The sequence below is a fragment of the Heterocephalus glaber genome, unplaced genomic scaffold (assembly GCF_053883595.1).
Source record: "Heterocephalus glaber isolate CG9 unplaced genomic scaffold, H.glaber_assembly_v1.0 deba00001610, whole genome shotgun sequence".
In the NCBI taxonomy this organism is placed as follows: domain Eukaryota; kingdom Metazoa; phylum Chordata; class Mammalia; order Rodentia; family Bathyergidae; genus Heterocephalus; species Heterocephalus glaber.
Genome location: NW_028258381.1, coordinates 8,628,869 through 8,648,889, shown reverse-complemented (window position 1 = coordinate 8,648,889; position 20,021 = coordinate 8,628,869). Strand labels below are relative to the sequence as shown.

General features: G+C 43.5%; 1 long non-coding RNA gene across 2 annotated transcripts in view; it reads left to right on the top strand.

The window, feature by feature from the left end:
- Nucleotides 1-1,318: 1,318 nt before the first annotated feature.
- LOC110348188 (uncharacterized) overlaps nt 1,319-20,021 on the top strand; it is a 34,349-nt gene continuing 15,646 nt past the window's right edge. Inside the window, exons 1-4 of one of the 2 annotated variants that reach the window (XR_015445406.1) lie at nt 1,319-1,608; nt 6,511-6,976; nt 11,749-11,805; nt 15,454-16,754. This is a non-coding gene — a long non-coding RNA (uncharacterized LOC110348188). Of the gene's footprint in view, nt 1,609-6,510; nt 6,977-11,748; nt 11,806-15,453; nt 16,755-20,021 lie in introns of those variants that run through there. The other variant, XR_015445407.1, reaches the window with a different exon arrangement.

Genomic DNA, 20,021 nt, shown 5'->3' with positions numbered 1-20,021 from the left:
CTGAGGTACGGGGCAAGCTGAGAGAGGGGTGCGGACATCCCACACCAGCGGACACAGCCACATAGATTGTTTAAAGCTCCCAGAAGGACCCTTTTTGTACTTCCTTCACCCAGGCTGGCTGAAGAAACGCCACCACACATCGCATCTCTGAACATGGAGTTAAATTTGGGTGAAAATGCGTCTCAGTACATTTTTTCTTGCTGTAGCAGAGGACCTGCCACTGGGTAATTGATAAATGACAGCCAGCGGCCCCATTGGCTGGGAGGACCACAACCAGGTTGCAGACATCTGCACAACTCTGGTGAGGCCCCAACTGCTCAGCTCGCAGTGGAAAACAGAATGGGTGGCTTCCCACAGCCCCAGCTCCAGCCCTGCCATTAAGGGCTGCAGGCTCCACACAGCTGCTCTGGGGTCACCTTCCAACCACAGCAGCGCGAACTGCATCACCAGAGCCGCCGGCAAGGGAGGGACTGAGCTCTGAGGGTTCCAGCCCCAGGCCATCATCTTCCATCCTCAGAACGATGACTCTCATGTGAGCAGACTCTCGTGTGAGCAGGGGCTGTTTCTTCCAGGGCAGAGGAGGCGGAAGATACGGTCAAGAACATAAGCCTGAGGGTGCTGGCCCGTCTTCATGAGGGTGATTTTACCTCCTTGTAGCTCTTCCGATTGCTTTTCACAAATTTTAATGCTTCATATAGCAAACCATTATGAAAATATCTCTTCTCTGTGAACAGAATTAGAAATGTGAGATAAAATTGCACCTTCCAACTTTCACTCCACTATTTGTCTGTGTGCTTTGCACCCTCTGGCATTCAGGACTTCAAGAACCTTTTATTGTTACATATTAACAATTTCACTCTTGACTTCACAAAGACATATCATATCAGTTTTTCTGGATTAGTACTATAGGTTAAAATAATAAATTCAAAGACACAAAACCTAATGACACGTTAGGACTTTTCCTCCACATCGCCAAGTATTACACTTTGGAAGACAACTTAACACGAGCAAAAGGGTTTTTAGTCAGATGAAAGTGCAAAGATTTAGCATAACCATAATATAGGGTTATATTTTCTCCGAAAATATTATTTCTTTCTTGCCAAATTATGCATATTGAAACTGTCTGCTTGCTGTTTAATTTTTTTCTTGTAAAAGGAATGTATTTTCTTTATTCAAATAAAAATGCAAAGATAAAAGCACTCAGCTGCAATTGAGCCCATATCAGGCATTTTCTGGTCACTGGGACAAAACACTTGATGCTCACAACTTAAAGGAGGGAGATTTGTTTGGCTGGTGGTTGCCGTAGATTCAGCCCGTCGACTGGCTCCAGGCAGAAGTGGCCTGGCAGAAGACAACCACTCCCCATTGGTGGCCAGGAAGCAGAGAGAGGGAGGAACCCAGGACAAGAATGCACCCTCCTTCCGGATCACAACCCGAGATGGTCCCCTGAACAGTGCACAGCTGTGAACCCACCATGGCTCACTCTTTCAGTGAGTTCGGAGCCCCATAACCCAGTCAGTTTCCAAACCCCATCTCTGAGCAGGAGACCTCGGGAAACAGGCCTGATGGACCAAAAGAAGCCCAGCCAATAATTTCCCACATTTTCATGTAAGTCTTTTAAATGTTCTACACTGCTTAAACTGCTAGGTTCTCTCTATATATTCTAATAATACAGAAATGTATGAAATTGATTCTGTAGCTTTTAGTTATAAAACAGAACATCTGATGTTATCCTAAATTCTTTAGAAACACTTGAAATGCAGTAATATTCCCATCAACTGGAATTTACTGCATTCCCACTTACTGAGTCTCTGACATTTTGTTCCCTTCCATATATGTCTGCTAATAATACTAAAATGAGCATTTGTGTTCCTCAATCTTTTTTTTCTGAACTGATTTATTTTCCTAAAATACTTTCTAGGACATGAAAATATGTAATGAAAAGACAGAAATAGCTTTTAAATTTTTTGCCAATTGTTTTCTAGTAAATCTGAACTAAACTGCACTATTGTCTGGAATGTATACGAATGCACTTTTATTACCCCTTACCATAATTCTGTCATTTAAGGAAAAACTGTAATTATCTAGTTAGGTGGACGGATTGTTTTCATAATGTATATGATAGCCTGTTTCAAAAGTTGCCAATGGAGGTGAGCATTTCCATAAAATCACCCACTGGTTATCTTGGCCAGAGGCCTGGACGAGGTGTTCACAGAGCACTGGAGATTTGATCTCCTGCCACAATGGAACACAGCAGAGTGGTAAGCAAACACAGATGCTTTACACTGCAAATAAGAAAGCACCTTGGAGTAGCTCAAGGAAGAGGGAAAGGAGAAGGATTTGTCTGCTGCCCAGAAAACCAGCTCCCGAGCCCCAGCACCCATGGTGCTGATCCATGTCCATCCTGGACTTGACGAGTTAGCTGCTCCCCAGAAAGGGAGGAAAGCCGATGGCCACCCAGAGCAACTGAGTGACAGGCACACGGTGCACCGGGCCAAGTCCTGTCTCTTGGCTCCCTGTACAGCTGTTTCACAGCTTATCCACTGGAATATTGAGGGTGTAAGACAGACTGAAGAGAAGTGTACAAAAATCAGGCTTGCTTCACAGTTCTCTTTCGTAAGTTGAAACGCGAGAAGACAAGATCCGATATTCTTGACTGGTAAGGAGAAAACTATACAATTTTGCAGTTCTTTATCCACCCACAATCTTCTTAGCAAGTCACCAAAGCAGAGGAACATTTTGAGGTATTAGTGACCAAACCAAAAAAAGTCGGATTTAGTTGCTTCCTAGAAAAAATGTTCAACCACCTAAAAACAAACGGTACATAAATGATAATTAAAAGATAAAGTTTGATTACTTGCACTTATTTTAATTTCAGTGAACCCATTCAGACTTCACTGTTTTCACTTTGGGGGAGAACTTAAAAATAGATTGCTAACTCTTAGATGATACCTTACCCAGTCCTTCAGTCATTTTTAGGTATTTTCCCAGCATAAGTTATTAGACATTCCTCCTTCCATTTTCCTAATGTTTAAATATTTCATCTGAGCTACACACCCACTTTTAATTGCATAGTTTTCATACAAGCAAAACAATGCATTTTATAATGCTTCTTATGGCTACATTTAGAATGGCTCTTTGACATTTGTGTCTTTGACTGATTTCAGTGCTTCTGGCTTCTCTCTCCTGGTCACAATTTCCTCATTCCTTTGTTGGAACATTGATTCATTTTTATTTTTCTGGAAAAAAACTCCAAGCTGTTTCCATGAAGGACATTTGTACACTTGGTACTGTTTTAGTATCTGAAAGCTTTGTTTTTATTTTCTTGAAATACACAGAAAATGTTTTCTAGCTGTGATTGGTATCACATGTTTTCATTCAAAGATGTGTAGTTATCCCTCCAGACTGATTGGTGTTTTGAAGAGTTTTGAAAACACTCTATTTTCCTTTTCTTTACATAGATTGGATTATTCCCTATTTTTACAGACTTTAGTTTTACATTTGTTTTATTTCAATATACAATGTTATGCTTACTACTTATGCTGCAATTTTAAATTCTGGAATTGTATTCTTAAATGCACAAATATCAGTATCATATCCATCTGTTTTGAGTGCTGATCACCAAATATAGGCACTGTGCTGGGCAGTATTACCCAGAATCACACAGCCAGTAAGGAAATGAAGCAAAACTTCGAAAAACTCAGCCTGGCTCCCTGTGCTCTGCACACCTTGCCGTATCCTGAGTCTTTTTGTCGCTCTTAGTTCATCTCAGCTCACATCACTGCACTATCTTCATTAGATACAGCTATGGATATAGAGACATGTATGGAGGGAGGATATCTAACACAGTGATGACTCTAAGTGTAGTGTAGCTATAGATCGGATTAGGATATATATAGTAATACAAACATAGAATAGATATGCAATTGGTTCTAACTTCTCTAGTGGACCCTCGTGAATACAGAGGTGATATCTGATCAACAGGTGGGCTTTAGGGAGGCCATACAACTCCTAATGTTTTATACAATTATTTCTTCACATGCATGTTGGAATGTGTATGTTTCAGGGTGGATATCTATAATTTTGCATAAGATTTTAGAGCACTTTCATTTAAAAAATACTTAGAAACAATGCTACTATATTTTCTTTCAGACCTTTTCTAGAAAGGAGTCTCATATTTCTGCATGTTTCCCTTCTCCCTCTGCTAAATTGAAGCTATTGAGTACTCTAGTGTCTCACAAACAAATTCCATAACAAATTTGAAATTTGTTATGCTTTATGTTTCATCTCTCTTTTGTCTGTCATCAAAAGCATAGATTTTCAGATGTCCTGTTTGGGCTTATATGTAATAGGAATTTAAAAAGTCTTCCAAGAAGATGATATTGATGGATCCTCTACTGTATTCATTTTATTCATATAATCTCTCCTTGATCCGAGTGGGAGAATTTTAGGAAAATGACCAGAGGTAGGTGTCCTTCCATTCAGGATCCTGAATGACCATTGAGCCATGTCAGAGATTCTGTCTCCACAGTAGTGTAACTGAGGTATATGTGATGATGACCTGCAGACTCCAGGGTTTTATGCCACTAACCCTAACACTGATCCTATCCCTAACCCCAACACTCATCTTAAATTTGTAACTGTAAGACTGACCTTAACCATATCCTTAATGCTCTAACCCTCACCCTGGCCTTTACCCCAAATCTACCCTAACTTTAACCCTAACCCTAATATTAACCATCCAAACACAGCCCTAAACATTAAAGCTCTAGCCCTAACCTACCCTAACCTGAATTGTCTAACCCAGTGCCACATTCTCCTCAGATCCAAACTCTACCAGCCACAGTGCTGCAGGCATTGGCAACACCACCTCCCCACTGGGAACACTGGGCACAGTGACTCTCTGCCCCCTTTCCTGGCATCATTCTGGCCCTCACTATTTTGTCTTAGATTGGGCCAACTCCAACTCTGCAGCTCCCTGTGACTTTAATTTGACTCCATTGGCAAAGTAAGATATTCTTTCACTTTCTCGAAACAAGATACCTATTTCTAATTACCAGAGTTGAGCAGGATTTTCCTCCCTTATTAACAAATCTATGGGTTTTGCAGTTTTATTTTGTTTTGTTACAGTACTGGGTATTGAACCCAAGACCTTCACACTGACCTACATTCCCCAGTCCTTTTTGCTTTTTAAGACAGGGTTTCACCAAGTCACTAAGTTGCCCAGGCTGGGCTCGAACTCACAGTCTTCCTGACTTAGCCTCCCAAAGTTCTAGAGTGACAGACATGCATGTGAAGGAGACAGAGTGCACAAAACACAGTGACACTGAATATCTTCACAAGGCCTCCCTCCTGGAACCCGTACATTGCAAATGGCCTTCATGTGAGGAAGATTTTGCTCACAGGGGGCAAGGGATGTGGCGCCCTTTTCTCCATGAAGGATAGCTAGACAGCTCCTTTTCAAGTTCATATTTCCTCCTAGACTTGACCTCAAGAAGGGAGGATGCTCATAAAACTGGTTTCCTCACCTTCACTTGAGAGCAGTAGTTGTCTGAGTTAGGACTTGCTGGGTAATGGAGTCTCGGCTGTCTTTTATGTTATCTCTGACACACAGGCTGAAGGCTTTATCTTTATCAGTGTCATGATTTTAACAACAAAATTGCCCTGGCTAACATAGAGTGACAGGTAAATCATTTAAAAACAATTATACAAAAAGTTCTTTTCAGCTGTGATTATCTTTCTTAATGGTAATCCCCAAATCTGTCCATTTTAATGATTCATGAAATCACTGCCTAATAGTTTACAAAACATGGATGGTCAAGATTTTCAAATTTTATAGTGATTATAAACCTAAAAAAAAATGTCCCCTTGCCTTTTCTCACTGGGTGAAGAAATAACAATTCAGGTTTATGCTCTCTTTAAAATAAATAAAAATAGAAAACCTCATGCAATAGAAATTGATTCTTCCAGCAGTGGGAGCTGCTCATGAATCTGGACAGAATGTCTGATAACAGACCTGCCAGAGAGGGCTCCATCAGCACCAGGAGCAAATACAAACCATGCTCCCAGACACACAATTGTGTTATGTGGTTTTTATCAGCATTTCTTGTTACTGTCTTTTGAAAATACATATTGGACCAACAGACACAGAGCATAGTGGTTGACGCACACCAGCTGTTGTGGTTTATTCCAAGATGTCCCCAAAAGCCTCACTCATTCATAGGCAGGGCTTTTGGAAGGTGGCTGGATTTCAGGGGCACATAGCCAACTTGCAATTAGGAGGGGGCTCTGGTGGGAGAAGGCATCACTGTGGATGAGGCCAAAAAGGGTCCGTCCCTCCCCAGCTCCTCCCTGGTCTCCCCTGATCTCTCCCCCTCTCTGCTTCCCTGCACCATGCCATGGGCAGCCTCTCCTCAGCCAGGGGCCTCTGCCATGCTGGAGCCAGTTGACCACAGACTGAAATCTCTACAACCCTCAACCAAAGTAAACTTTTCCTCCTCTGACTTGCAGGTGTCAGATATTGGGTCCCAGTGATGAAAAAGCTAACAAGGCATCATCAAGATGAGAAAAGAATTAGAGAAGACTGTTGGAGGTCTCTGTAGAGGGAGACCTGGAACCCAGAAAGCACCAACTTTTAAAGAAAGAAAAGGAGACAGCCTGGGAGACGAACAGCAGTTTAATTCCTCTGGCACTATTGGACAATCACAAAGGAAAGAAGCAAGGCTTTCATACATGTAGGAAAGCACCTTAGTTATTTTGGCTATTGCCTTTCTGATTTTAACCTCTGGTGACAAATGACTTTAAGTGACTCATAAAAGCTACAGGCGAATTCACAAGTCCTCTGTTTCTGTTCACCAATCCCGTACATCAAAGAGCACACTGAAGCCCTCTTCTTATCAGATAGTATCAAGAGAGCAGGACGACTTTAGCCAAAATCAAGCCCACCGGCCCACCACAAACATCACAGATGTGCACAGTGAGTCGTATCTCTCTTACCACCCATAGAGTCATTGGGTTGCGGTCCTCTGATCCCAGAAAATGGTAAATAAGAAAACTAGGAAAACCTGTTTTTCTCCCGTGAGACTTTTATAATGTCTCTTAAAGTTTTCTGGCATTCTTTTAACAAACAGACTTGTGGAATTTCCCAGAAACGACTTAATTTTCTTAGTTAACAAACTTCTTGTGATCTATTCTTACAACTAGATAGCTGAATTCTACAATTTCCCACAGGAGACAATAATCTAGAAGTTTGTCTTCAGAAGGTCTTCCTGTCTTTAGAACTGTAGGACACTGGCTCACTAAGCTTTATTCCTAGTTTCTGGTTGTATCTATTGCTCTTCTGGATTCTGCAGATTTATAGACCACTATGATTCAGCTTGGAAGGTGGGAGAGAGGAGAGCTGTGGCGACAGAACATAGTAAGTGAGATAATAGAAGGGTGCAAATGCTCAGCCAAAATGCAGTCAGCTTTTTAGCTCTGCTGGGGAGAACACACGGAAGTGAGAAGGCCATGAAGGGAGGGCATGGCAGTTGATGTGATTCGTGCACATGACACGTTTTATGTGGCCCATGAGGCACAGGGTTCTTAGAATTATTTTGAAGGTTGAGGACAGAACAGGCAGGAAAATACTGAGGAAGGGCGACAAAGTCTGTTCATAAAAGACTCCTCGGGAGGCAGGGTTTGAGTGACTGTACCATTGAGGCGTGAGCCTGAGCACTGATGAGCTCTGATGCAGTTGTCCTCATTTTACTGTGGTGAGGGATGGCAGTGAAGGCCGAAGAGGTGAAACAAGAGACGGGAGATTCAGGCAAGAGGACGCTGCTCTGTGCTGCAGCAATCTCTGTGAGAACTGAAGCACAGCATGGAATTCCTCAGGGAAGTGGCACAATAAAGACAGGGGTGCAGGGTAGCAGAGGGGAGGAATGCCAGAAGCTCCCATCAGTCTGGCTGGAGAAACTGTGTGAGCAGCCTCCTTTCCAGCAGCCAGCCTCATGGAAAGATACGCTTGCTAGCCGGGGAGATAGCACATTAATTTTTCTTTTTTCTGTGCAAAAGTTTTAATAGTATTTTATTGGTACATTTTAGGTATACAATATGGTGGAAATTTGCATCATTGGAAATTTGCACCTTTACATAATCTCTCTTGGTTCTTATTTTTTACCCCCTTCCCCTGCCCTCCCTTCAACCCCTCCATTCCTCCCTATTTACAAAGATTTTGTTCCTATTTTTCCATTTTCTCATATTAATTCCATTCCCTTCTATCCTTTCCCCTATCCCCCCACTTCCCCTTCCCCTTTGCCCCTTTTCTTCCTATTTCACATTATCTATTATACCTTTTAGTCCTTCCTTACACTTTAAGTTTCTCACACCAGAGAAGCTATTCGGTATTTACATATGTGTATAACACATTAATTTCTGAGTATATTTGGCAACCTGTGGCAGAGCCAGGTAGAGGTGTACTTTGTTTTTATTTATACATCTGAATGAATGGGTTTATTTTCTGAAAACACTTACTTTGAAAAAAATAATGTACCGAAGGCATTATTTATGATTCATGACAAGTACTTTTTTCTTTTCTGTGGAAATGTATGATAACACTTCCTACACAGTCAGAACACTAATCTAATTTTAACTATGTTAACAACTCCACAAGCATATATGATGAGCTTCCTGTGATATAGGAATGCACTAGGGCAGTACAGAGGCAGAAATAATTAGGACAGTCCCTGTCTCCAGGGCCCTGTCATCCAATGGGATGGGCTGAGGACAGAGAAATGACCCAAGAGCAAGTGTACTCAGAGCTGCGAAGAAGTCACCAAGAAGCTGGGCAGAGCCCAGGGCACTCAATGCAAACCAGGGCTCACTCTGCAGGGGGAGGCATCATTTTCCGAACAATTCAAACCCAGAATGTAGGTAGTGGGAAAACTGCCTGACCCCTGATCCTGATCCCAGTGTTCTACCATCCACAAGGGACCTGGGTGTGCCAAGAGGTGTAAGGCCCATGGGCATGTTCAGAATGCAGGTCCAGCTGGGAGTTTCCTGATACTTTGATGCAGCAATGAATCTGCATCTGACTTCAGTGCCTTGCAGGCATTTTGGTGGAAGACTTGGAAACTCTGCTTTAAAAACGTTACATTTTGCACTGAACACGTAACTTTTGATTTTTTTTGATTTTTCTAAATGTGAAAGTCAGGGTTGAAAACCTAAAAGATTGATGCACATGACTACCTTACCATTCAACATTTTTGTGTCATCATTTAAAAATGTGGTCAAACATTTTTAAAAGTACACTGATACTACTTGTAAGTGATATTCTTTGAGATCAGTGAGAACCAAGTAAAGCCTGGTTGCAGGGTGTCTCAAAAGACCTGACTCACCACCTATTTCCTGAGCACAGAGCAGCAGGGTCAGGATCCGTGGCAGACAACACAGGAAGGGAAGACTCAGGGGCAGGAACTGCTTTAGTTTTGTTCTTGGATGAAGGTGCAAGTGTGAGATTCCTCAGCTGCACTTTATCCTTGCACCCCTCAAAAGGATGAGTTTGGGGGGATGGTGAGAGGAATCTGCAGAATTGTGTAAACCTGGAGCCACCGAACAAGAGCAAAGCACTCACATTCCCCAAGTAGGAGAGAAACTGGAGATGTCTGGAGAAATAAGAGCAGAGCAGAGCAGCTGGAGGAGACCTGCAGAGAGCAATCACATACAAGCAGCCTCTCAGAGGTACATGGAGATCCATGCTGGGAAGGGAGGCTGGGAATCAGGAAGCCACCAATGAGTCTGGGGGTAAAAGTTCAGCAAGATGCTCTGGTGATGGTGTAATATCAGTTAAGAGAAAACTGAACACAGTGTCATATGCAAAGTGTGATTTCAAATAGATGCAGAAAAACAAGGGTGGATCACAAAATGCTAATGATTACTGTCTGAAATGAAGAGAATGTGCTCCTCTTTGCATTCCACATTTTAATAAATTTCACAAAATATATGGAACAATGTAATATTCATAAAATATTATAGAAAGGGAAAAATATTCCTATATATCAGCAATCATCTGTTAGAAAACCTAGCCAACAAGAGAAAGCAATAAATAGGTACTATGCAGGGCATGATGGAGCATGCCTATAATCCCAGTGTTTGAGAGGCTGAGGCAGGGGGATTGCTACAAGTATGAGGCCAGCCTGGAGTACACAGTGAGTTTGAGATCACCCTAAACTACATAATAAGACCCTATCTTACAAAACAAAACAAAATAATAATAATAGGTATTGGATAAATCAAATAAAATATGTACTGCCTACATTAAAATTAAACATCTCATTAAGAATAAATATTACTTGAATAAGATAAAAATTAATAAATATCCAAATTAGAGTAGGTCAAGGAACCAATACAAATAATTACAATACTGAAGTACTTGTGATGAAAATGATGTCACATCCCGCAGAGAAAGATGGGTGAAACACTGATACTCCCCGCAACAGGTGGAGAACAGGGGTTCTGCTTCATGGCTCTACTGCTATGCACCTCATAAATAAAATTTCCCATAAGAAGAAAAGTTAAAATATACATCACAATGCAAGAGGAATTAATTGGACCATGACAAATCAAAATCTCTCTGGGACACTCACAAGGAATATAACGCTTTCAAAAGCACTGTTTAAAGGAGTAAGACAGTACTTAACACAAGAACTTGCAAGAGCAAAAAGTCTGGAGGTGAATGGGAAGCAACACAATAAACAATAAATGTCCAGGCATTAAAAAATGAAATAGACTGCAGACCCAAACACCAAAACACTCAGTCAGCCCAAGAATTATTTCTTACAAAATAGAAAAGCCTCCAAAAAATGTATAAAAATTAAAAGTGAGCATTTTACACAAATCCGTTATTTTATAACTAAGTATACCCATTATTTGCATTTCGATTATCTGGATATGAACAGCACAAATAGGAAAAAAAACAATAATCTAATGAAATCAAAGTAATCACTTGCATCAAGCAGTTATCATCTCCTTTCCTTTCATCTCTCCCAATAAACATCCAAAACATATTAATCAGTCTGCTCACAGATTTCATAAGAAGTGCTTCATTTTCTGTTCTATTAATAGTTGCCAGGTTTTTCTGAATCAGGAGTTGGTTGCTTGGAATGATTAATATTTAAATATGCTGTTTTCTCCCACTTGAAACTAAGATGGGAATAACAAATCGGGAAAAAGCACATTGAAAATGTGCAAAACGACCATGCCTTGTGCATTATGTCCTGGGTTTGGTGTAAGCTGTGCTGTTCTGAATTGTTTAAAGTGTGTTATTTCCCTTCACAAATGAGACAGTGAGCAGAGGTCTGGTTTGGAGGAGGAAGCGGGGCCATGTAGGTCAAAGGATACAAAGCGCAAACATGTGGGATGAACCAGTGGGCAACTCTGCATTAAAGCACGAGGACGGCAGGTAAGAATCACGCATAGGACTTCTGCTAAATGTTAGAATCCAGCTGCTTTTGCCACCGGAGGTGTGAGATTATGAACACAGCCATTTGTTCCACCATAGTAACTATTTAACTAGATATCTAACAGCATCATATTGCACAACTTACATATGTGCAATAGAATTTAGTTTTATAAAAGAGTGATCTCTCTCTTCTAGCAGCCTCCTCCCTTTAAAATTATCAGCCGAATTTTTCTCAGGCTTTATTTAATGTAGCTACAAATGCAGCAAATTCTGAGTTTACATAAGCCCCGTGTCTTCATTTTTCTCAGGGTGTCTCTCCATCTCCCTGAGTTCTGCTGGAAGCACTGTGTAATCATCACCAATGGGTAAGTCTGCAATTTCACAGCTACTGAAATTGGTTAAGGCTCAGACACAAAAATCCCTTTCACCAAAAGCTTCCTGAATCCACTCAAGGATGCTTTGAACCCAGCTTTTGAAGGGTGGTCAAGAACCGGCTTGTCTGGCCCTTAAATCAGAATTCCAATGATGGGAGAGGGAAGATTAAGTCTTTGTCAACAAAAACAGTGGCCAAGTGGCCGTGAGTATCTGATAAATACCAACATAATGCAGCTCGGCTGAGAAAAAGAAGAAAATTTACTCCCAGGATTTGCTTCTTGACATTTATTTTTACAGTTGGTGTAAGGGTTTTCTGAAGACAATTAAGTAATAGTTGACATCACAGTCATCTTGAAGCTGATTAAAGTTCTAAAAATATAAACTGACTAGAGAGAGGAATAATGTGACCACACAATTAATACTTATTCCAAGTTTTTATCATTTGTGTCTAATTACTTTATGGTAAAATCATTACATTTTTAGTTTATTGGCATGTTTCAGATTAACTTTCTAGGTAATCTAATGACTTTTGATAGAAGTGCTCCTGAACTTCATGATCCGCACCTCATGTGCAGGGCACGGGGCTCGAAGCAAGCAGCAACTACGCAGTGTCCAGGCCACTGAGGCAGGACAGGACCCCGGCTCAGTGTCAGTCTTAACCAAGTGTCTAATTCTAGGTCAAGAAGATGATTCTAACCGTTCACAAAGTTACCATTTTTCAAAGTTATTCTTCACTCACCTGATGCTGGTAGGGAAGAATTTGTTCCTGGACTTTCTCCATAAGCATCTACCTATGACTTTGTTCTGAAACACCATATTATCAGCACAGAGATCTGAGTATCCTAGATAGAAGAATCTAAAAATTAGCAGAAAGATGACATTGAAGGAAAATTGAGACAAACTTAAAATTCAAAAAAAATAGAGTTCAAATTTCTAACACTTCAGTTTTCAAAAAGTTTGAAATATATCATCACACAAATATATTGGAAACACAGTCATTTCACTAGGGATTGACACAGAGTCTACACTGAACTACTCCTTGGCCCCTGCCCCTTTACTTGTTATTGTGAGATGAGGTCTGACTGTGTCACTAAGTTTCCCAGGCAAGGCTGGATCTTGCAATCCTCCTGCCTCAGCCTCTCCAAGTGCTGGGATTATAGGCATGCACCACCACACCCAATTTAACCAATTTACGTTTAATCTCCTGTCATTGCTACTGGTAGAGTTGGTGGTAAAATGAAATATTACTCAAATGCCACCAGTCGGAAGATGAGCACCAGGAGAACTGGACCTTCTGGTCATTCCCACCATTCTCTACCTTGTCACTGCTTCTGCTGCACACACACTCAGCACTCCACCTCTCCACTCACCAGTCTCCAGCTCTGAGGACATCCTGAGGATTTCCAGCAGATAGGGACACACCAGCTCCCTGTTTCCCTTCTTAAATCTTCACGGAAATGTAAAATCTATATGGATCCAAACCCTCCAGCCTTCCCGACACCGGACCTGGGCTCATCCTGCTGTGTGTAAGGCTGAGCCTCACGGGCCCAGGGGAAGGACCAGTTCCTCCTCCAAACCGGACCTCTTCCTAGGCAGAGACCCAAGCACAGCCACAGACTGGGCAGAGGTTCAGGTGTGAGGGGAATCTGAACCTGAGACCCCAGACGAGGAGACCTCACCAGGCAAGGACTGCACTGCGGAGCAGTGGTCAGATCTGGGGAGTCAGGGGACACAGCAGAGGGCATCGAGGGCCCAGAGCTGCTCGCTCACAGGTCCTGCAGGACTTTCACAAGCCATAGCCATGGGTTTGTTTACCAGGAACAGGAAGGAATGAACATACATTACTAAAGTTATGTCTGAAATATCTCCCAAGCTCATGTTCTCATGGGTGGGGCTTTGAGGAAGTGGTTGGATTATTGAGCTTAAACCTGACTTGCTGTTAGGAGGTCATTTCTAGTCAGAAGAGAAGGAATCTTCATTGCTTCTCTCATAGCTGAGACAAAATACCCTACCCAACACCTGGAATTTGATTAAGGGAGGAAAGCTTTATTTTTGCTCACAGTTTGTAGAGGTTGCAGCCCACAGTCTTCGGGCTCCCAGGGAGGGTGCTCATGGCATGGTGGCCAGAAGCAGGAGAGGTCAAGCAAGGAGCAGGAGGAGATGAGCCCTTCCAAGCCACTCTCCATTCGACCCCCCTCTTCCAACCAGACCCCACACCTTACAGAAGTCAGCCATATGCTCATCATCAGTGGACTAATCCACTGATGAGCATCTGCCCCCTGAACCAGCCACCTCTCAAAGCACCACCTATGAGCACATGAAGCTTGGGGGACATCTAGACAGAAGCATAAAAGCAGGTCACTGGAGCTGGGACCTGGAAGGACACATCTTCCTTCTTAGCTCTTCTCTCCTTGCTCTCTGCTTCCTGTGCACCATGATATAAGCAAATCTCTTCTGACAGGCCCCTCTGCCACACTTGGAGCCAACTGACTATGAACTGAGACCTCTATAAACTGTTAGCCAAGTAAAATTTCCCTCTTTAATTTGTGGGTATTGGGTACTTTGTCTCAATGATAAGAACAGTGACTAAGATTTTGGTACCAGAAAAGTGGAGTCATTGCTACGACACTACCTGACCATGTGATTCAAAAGCACTGGGAACTGGTTTGTGGGAGGAGCTTGGAAAGGTTTGGAGACTCCACTGGAGAAGCCTAGCGTGCTGCAAGCCAGGCTGAGCACAAAGGGAGGCTCCAGTCCAGCTCAGAAAAGGAATGCTGACAGCAAAGCAGCAGCGAACACGAGGGTCGGCCAGCCTCAGCTGGGAACCAGGACTCCACTGGCAGTTGGACTCTAGGCCACGCTCTCTAGCAGAAAGTTTGTCTACATTTCTCTTGTGTTCTAAGACTGTGAGAGACTGAGATAAAGGTGGTAGACTAACTAATCTGGTGGAGACTGACTTGGACTTTTCAGCCAGGCTAAAACTGTTAAGACTTTGGGAACTCCGCAAGATGGACTGAAAGTATTTTGCATGAAGACCTACACACGAGTCTTCTGAGGGCCAGGGGAAGAATGTTAAGGTGTAGATCTGAAATGTTCCCACCACCTCACATCCTCATAGGCAGGGCTTTTGGAAGGTGGTTGGATTAGGGGAACTTACAGATGACTTGCTTTTAGAAGCCAGGGTCCCGCCAATGAGACAGATCACTGTGGGCGTGGCCTGGGTTCACCCCCTTCCCTGTCTCCTCCCTTGTGCTTCCTGGATCCAAGGACATGAGTAGTTTTTCCTCCATGCCTCTTTGCCGTGCTGCCCTGCCTGAGAGTCAGCAACTATGGACTGAAGCCTCTACACACTGTGAGCCAACCTAAACCTTTCCTCCTTTCTGATGTAGATGTTGGGTAATTTTTTCTCAGCAGTAAGAAAAGTGACTAAGACACATGTAAGCTGGAGGAGAAACATAGCTGAACTTGAGTCTTTCAGCGATCTCTCTGTCAGCTGAGAGGAAGCTTTGCACAGAAGGAGGGAACAGGGCTGGATGCAGGGAGGTGAGATGTGGAAACAGGTGTGGAGGCAGCAGCAGCAGAGTGGAGGACGCTGGAACCAGGGAGGCGATGGTGAAACTGTGGCCCGGTGTTTGCAGGTGGGCGTTGAACTGAAGTTCTGGAGCAGCCTTACTCGTGTCGAAGACCCTGTGGACTGTGTGACCTAGCTGAGCAGAACCTCCCGGTTACAGCGAGGTGTGACTCTGTGGGTCAATAGTCCTTATCCCTCTGATAGCTGTTTACCTTAACTTCTGCATCTGAGACTGCTTTACATAAGCCTGCCGAGTGTAGCAGACCTCTAGTCGCCACCAACCTTAAAGCTGAAGAAGCTGCAAGATGATGTCTGAAGCCTGGGCTGGTCCTCCCACCGGTGCGCTGGGACAGCACTGATCTGAGGCCTCCTCTTGTTCTGAGGCCACAGATGCCCACGTCAGATCCTCCTTGGTGGGCACAGCACCTGGAGTAGATTGAACCCAAGTTCCTGGGTCATGACCACTCCTTTGGGCCCAGAATAAAGTGTTTTCTTTTTCGCACCACAGATATTGTTTATACTGACAGACTAATCTTTTGAAGTATTAATTTTTCTTCACCAGCCCCACCACTGCTAATTCTAAGTGCAGGATCCTTCCTGGGTTCATTAACTCAGAGGTAGCATTGGTTTCTCTCTCTTTTCCAAAAGCCAAAACCCAGTAAGAAAATGATTCTAGCTGTCTTTCTTCCCCGTCTGGTGGATTTCTGCTTCTTTGAAGAATTGTCTCCATCCATTTACAAACATTATCTTATTTCTTCTATTAAAATAAAGGCCTTTCTGTACTTTACATGCAGCTCTGAGGACTCCATTGCTGCCCACGCCTGGGCCTTCAGCCGTCCACCTGGCCTGCACACCAGGGTCTAATGGGCTTTCCCACCCCCACCATGCAGGCCTGCTCTTGCCTTGGTTTCCTTGGCAGGCACAGCACCCCAATTCTCTTCTTCGGAATACCTAGGAGAGGTTTTGATTTTCCTCTTTCTGTCCTTACCTCATCGCACTTCCTGTGCAGTCTACCTGGAGAGCACACCCTGAGGCTCCCTCACAATGACTTCCTGCTGCAAAACTCCCATTGACTTCTGCCCACAGCCTTCCAGGCTGAACAGACAGCACAGGCCTGTCTGCAGCAGCCCCGTCAGCCCGGCATGGCGCTGTGAGTCTTCACGGCACTGTGGCCTTGGCGTGTCATGGCACTCACGCCCACCCTGTTCTGACGAGTGGGGACTTCAATTTCAGCAAATTCTTGCATGTTTTTTTTCTCCTTAAATAAATAAAACAAATACCACAGTTTTTGAAAAGTGAAGGGAACCCAAGGAATCAATATATAGCATTGCTGTCTTGGCTCCTGAAGATTTTTGGAATAAAAATATACTATGCATATTCATAGAAGTTGATACTTTTGAATCTTTAGCAACATTCACTATGTAATATAATTATACCTCTTTCTAATATTTCTCCCTGCTTCATTCCTGAATCATTGGTTTTTCCACGTTTTCCTCTTCAGTTATCTAAGTAGTACAGCAAGCTTGTTTGCAGCTACTTTAAATTAAAATATTATCTATGAGCCTCGGGCCAGATTGCCATCATCAGGACAGGGGAAGGAGGAGGCAATTTTGGAGAGAACTCAGTGCCAAATCAAATTACTTAGATGGATATTTTAATTTTACTATTTTTTTCAACTAACTTTAAAATAGGTGGGATTCACACGGTACAAAACCAATGTAAATCAAATTCATAGGTGAGAGGAGACAGGAGGACAGTCCTTTGTGGGAGCTGCCCCTGCCAGGTGCCCATCCTTTGTGCCCAACACAGTGGGTGGATGCAGGTCACAGTAGGAGCAGGGCAGGAGCCTGCTGGTGAGAGGGGTACAGATGAGGAACTGGGCCCTGTATTGAGACTCCTACCTGTAATCAGATCCATAATGTGAGTGGTCTGCTAAGGCTACAGCTCTTAGGCTCTGGCTGTCTCAGCTAACGTTCCTCTTTGCCTTACTCTGTCCTCCACAAGAAGTGTGGAAACCTGACCTGCTCCTCATATCCGGGCTACCCATCTCCAACCGAATAGCAAAGTTTTCATCCTTCTTCCATCAGTTACCCACTCTTTTCTCACTGCCTTTTGTCAGGTTTTTTTCTCCAACCCAGCCTGTGAGCCACGGAGCCCCAGATAGTTGGAGAGCACATCACCGCCAGGTGGTTGGGGCTACAGGCCCCTCCGGCAGGGCGGCATGAGAAGACACAGATGTCTACTTCCTAAGCACCCCACGAAGAATTACGGGGAGTTGTGTCTCTCTGGGGATGAAGCAGGAGATTGGGGTGTGGCAAAGCTGGCTGGGGAAGTAGGTGTGACCTGTTCATGACAGGTCCTGGGACAGGGGTACAGAACAGTTCCCCAGGCCCTGCACATGGGCTGCTCGGGAGATCTCAGGCTGGTTTTTGGTAGCATGGCCTAGACCTGAGCCAGCCTCAGGGTAGAAAACACTAAAAGGATGGTTGGCCTTGAGCTCTGGCCAGGTGTGTCCCTGCACAGAAGCCTGCTCCCATCCTGTGGGTTGTGCTCACTTTCCTACCTTTACTTACCCCAGACTCGCTCTGCAGAGCCTGATCCTTTCCCTACCTTTAATAAATAGAAACCTCCATACCTTTTGCACTTGTCTTGACCAAGTCTTTGCTCAGAACAGAAAGAACCCAGGATCCCCTCCAGAAGGCGACTCCAGCATCTGCAAGCCCTGTAACAACCTAATGGTCTTAGAAGATGGGATCTTTGAGAGGTGATTATCTCACTAAAGATGGAATCCACACCCTCATCAGGGGCTTTGGGGAAACCTTGCCCCCACCACCATATGGGGCACAGGGAGGAGACTGCTGTTCATGCATCAGGAAGCAGCTCTCAGTGGACTTGGATCTTTGATCTTCATTTCTCAGCCTCCAGAACAGTGGTAAGAGGGATCTAACTCGGGACCTTGTGTTTGCAGGGCAAGCACCAGAACCACTGAGCTAAATCCCTGCCCTCAACTTTTGTTGTTTTTAAGCCACCCAGTTGGTGGCATTAAGTCACAGGAGCCCAAAATGAGGGAAGCAATGCCCATGACACAAATACAGACTTCTGAGGGGAGTCTTGTCATTTTGTTGGCAATATAATTCCTCCTAGGTCTTTGAGAGTTTCCTGCCCTGCTCTACATCCACCCAATAGGGAACAATGAGGGAGAAAGATCCTTAACCTGTCATTGCCATTAGGCTGAGTCACAGCATGACATTGTAGCTCAAAAACTTTTATTTTAATACCTTATTTCTGACTTTTTACATTCTAAGTGCATTGGAATTTCAATCCTTGAGGAGTACAAATTGCTGGATGTTCTGAGCAAATCAGTCCATTTTTCCTGAGTTCTTTTCTTTCCTTGCCTAGCATGCCAACACACACAGCCAGCAACATGTTCACACTTTCAAGTTTTCTTTTCCCAATGCTTTTGCTGGAGTTCTTGAAGCATGAGGCTCTTAACCTATCTCTAAAGATATTGTCCATAACCATTTTACTAAATATTTCCCTTGAGTAGTGAGGATCACTTATCTTTTGGCCACTCATCATCTGACTCTATCTCAGTGTCAAACATAAGGTTCTGTTCTGCACCACTCCTTTTGGAGGACCAATTTCATTGTATTCATCCTGATAGTCTAATTTTTGCACCAATTCTCCAGTATTAACACTGAAATGTTTCTTTCTTCATTGCAGCAGAATCCAATATATCATAGACCTCTGCAGTAGGTTCTGACCTCCCGCTCAGTGCAAGGCTGAGAAAAATCTAAAAGAACTAAAGAGACAGAGAAATGGGGGAGCCAGGATGACCAATGCTGCTTAATCAGCAAAGGCACTGGTTAGTCCAAGCCACTGACTTTTATTGGTAATCAATCAGTGTAAAGGCGAACTACATGCTAAAGAGGAACTACGTTTGAGGACATGCAGTTGTGCAGTTTCTATAGATACTAATGCAAGCAAGGCTTGTAAAGGACAAGACACATCATTCTCGAATTAGGAACAGAATAGACAAAATATAGGGTTGTAATTAGAACATTGTCCTTCTAGTTAGGAAGGTTTTAGTTGTGGGAATGGAATTTGGGTGCCAGTTACTCTGATTGAGCCCCATAGGTTCACAGGTTATTTCTCTGGACTCAGCTATGGCCATTACCAGGAAGGCCATGTTGCCCTGTGCACTACCACGGTGCTCAAGAGCTGCTTCCATGAGTCACACAGCTTCAGTCAGACTCACTTCTTAAAATAAGCCAAATGAGGGATTTAACTCTTTACAACCTTGCACTGCTTACAGCCTGCTTTGGGCATAATCAATATTACAGTCCCCTGCACGATCAGAGTTGGCTGGTTCTCCTCCATGCAGTGATGCAAGACACAGACTCCTTTTCTGCAGCATCTCCTCCAACATGCAGTCTCCATGGTCGTCACTGGATGAGGGAGAGCGCTCTGTGTAAGGACACAAGTCCACCACCAGTCATGAGCACCCAGAGCACAGTCATGGGCCCAGCATGCAGAGCCACAGTGACCTTATTTAGTTGTGTTTCCAGGAAGAGAGGAAAGCCATGCTAGAGCCATCTGGCAGGCTTGGCTACTCTGATGATAACAATCATAAAA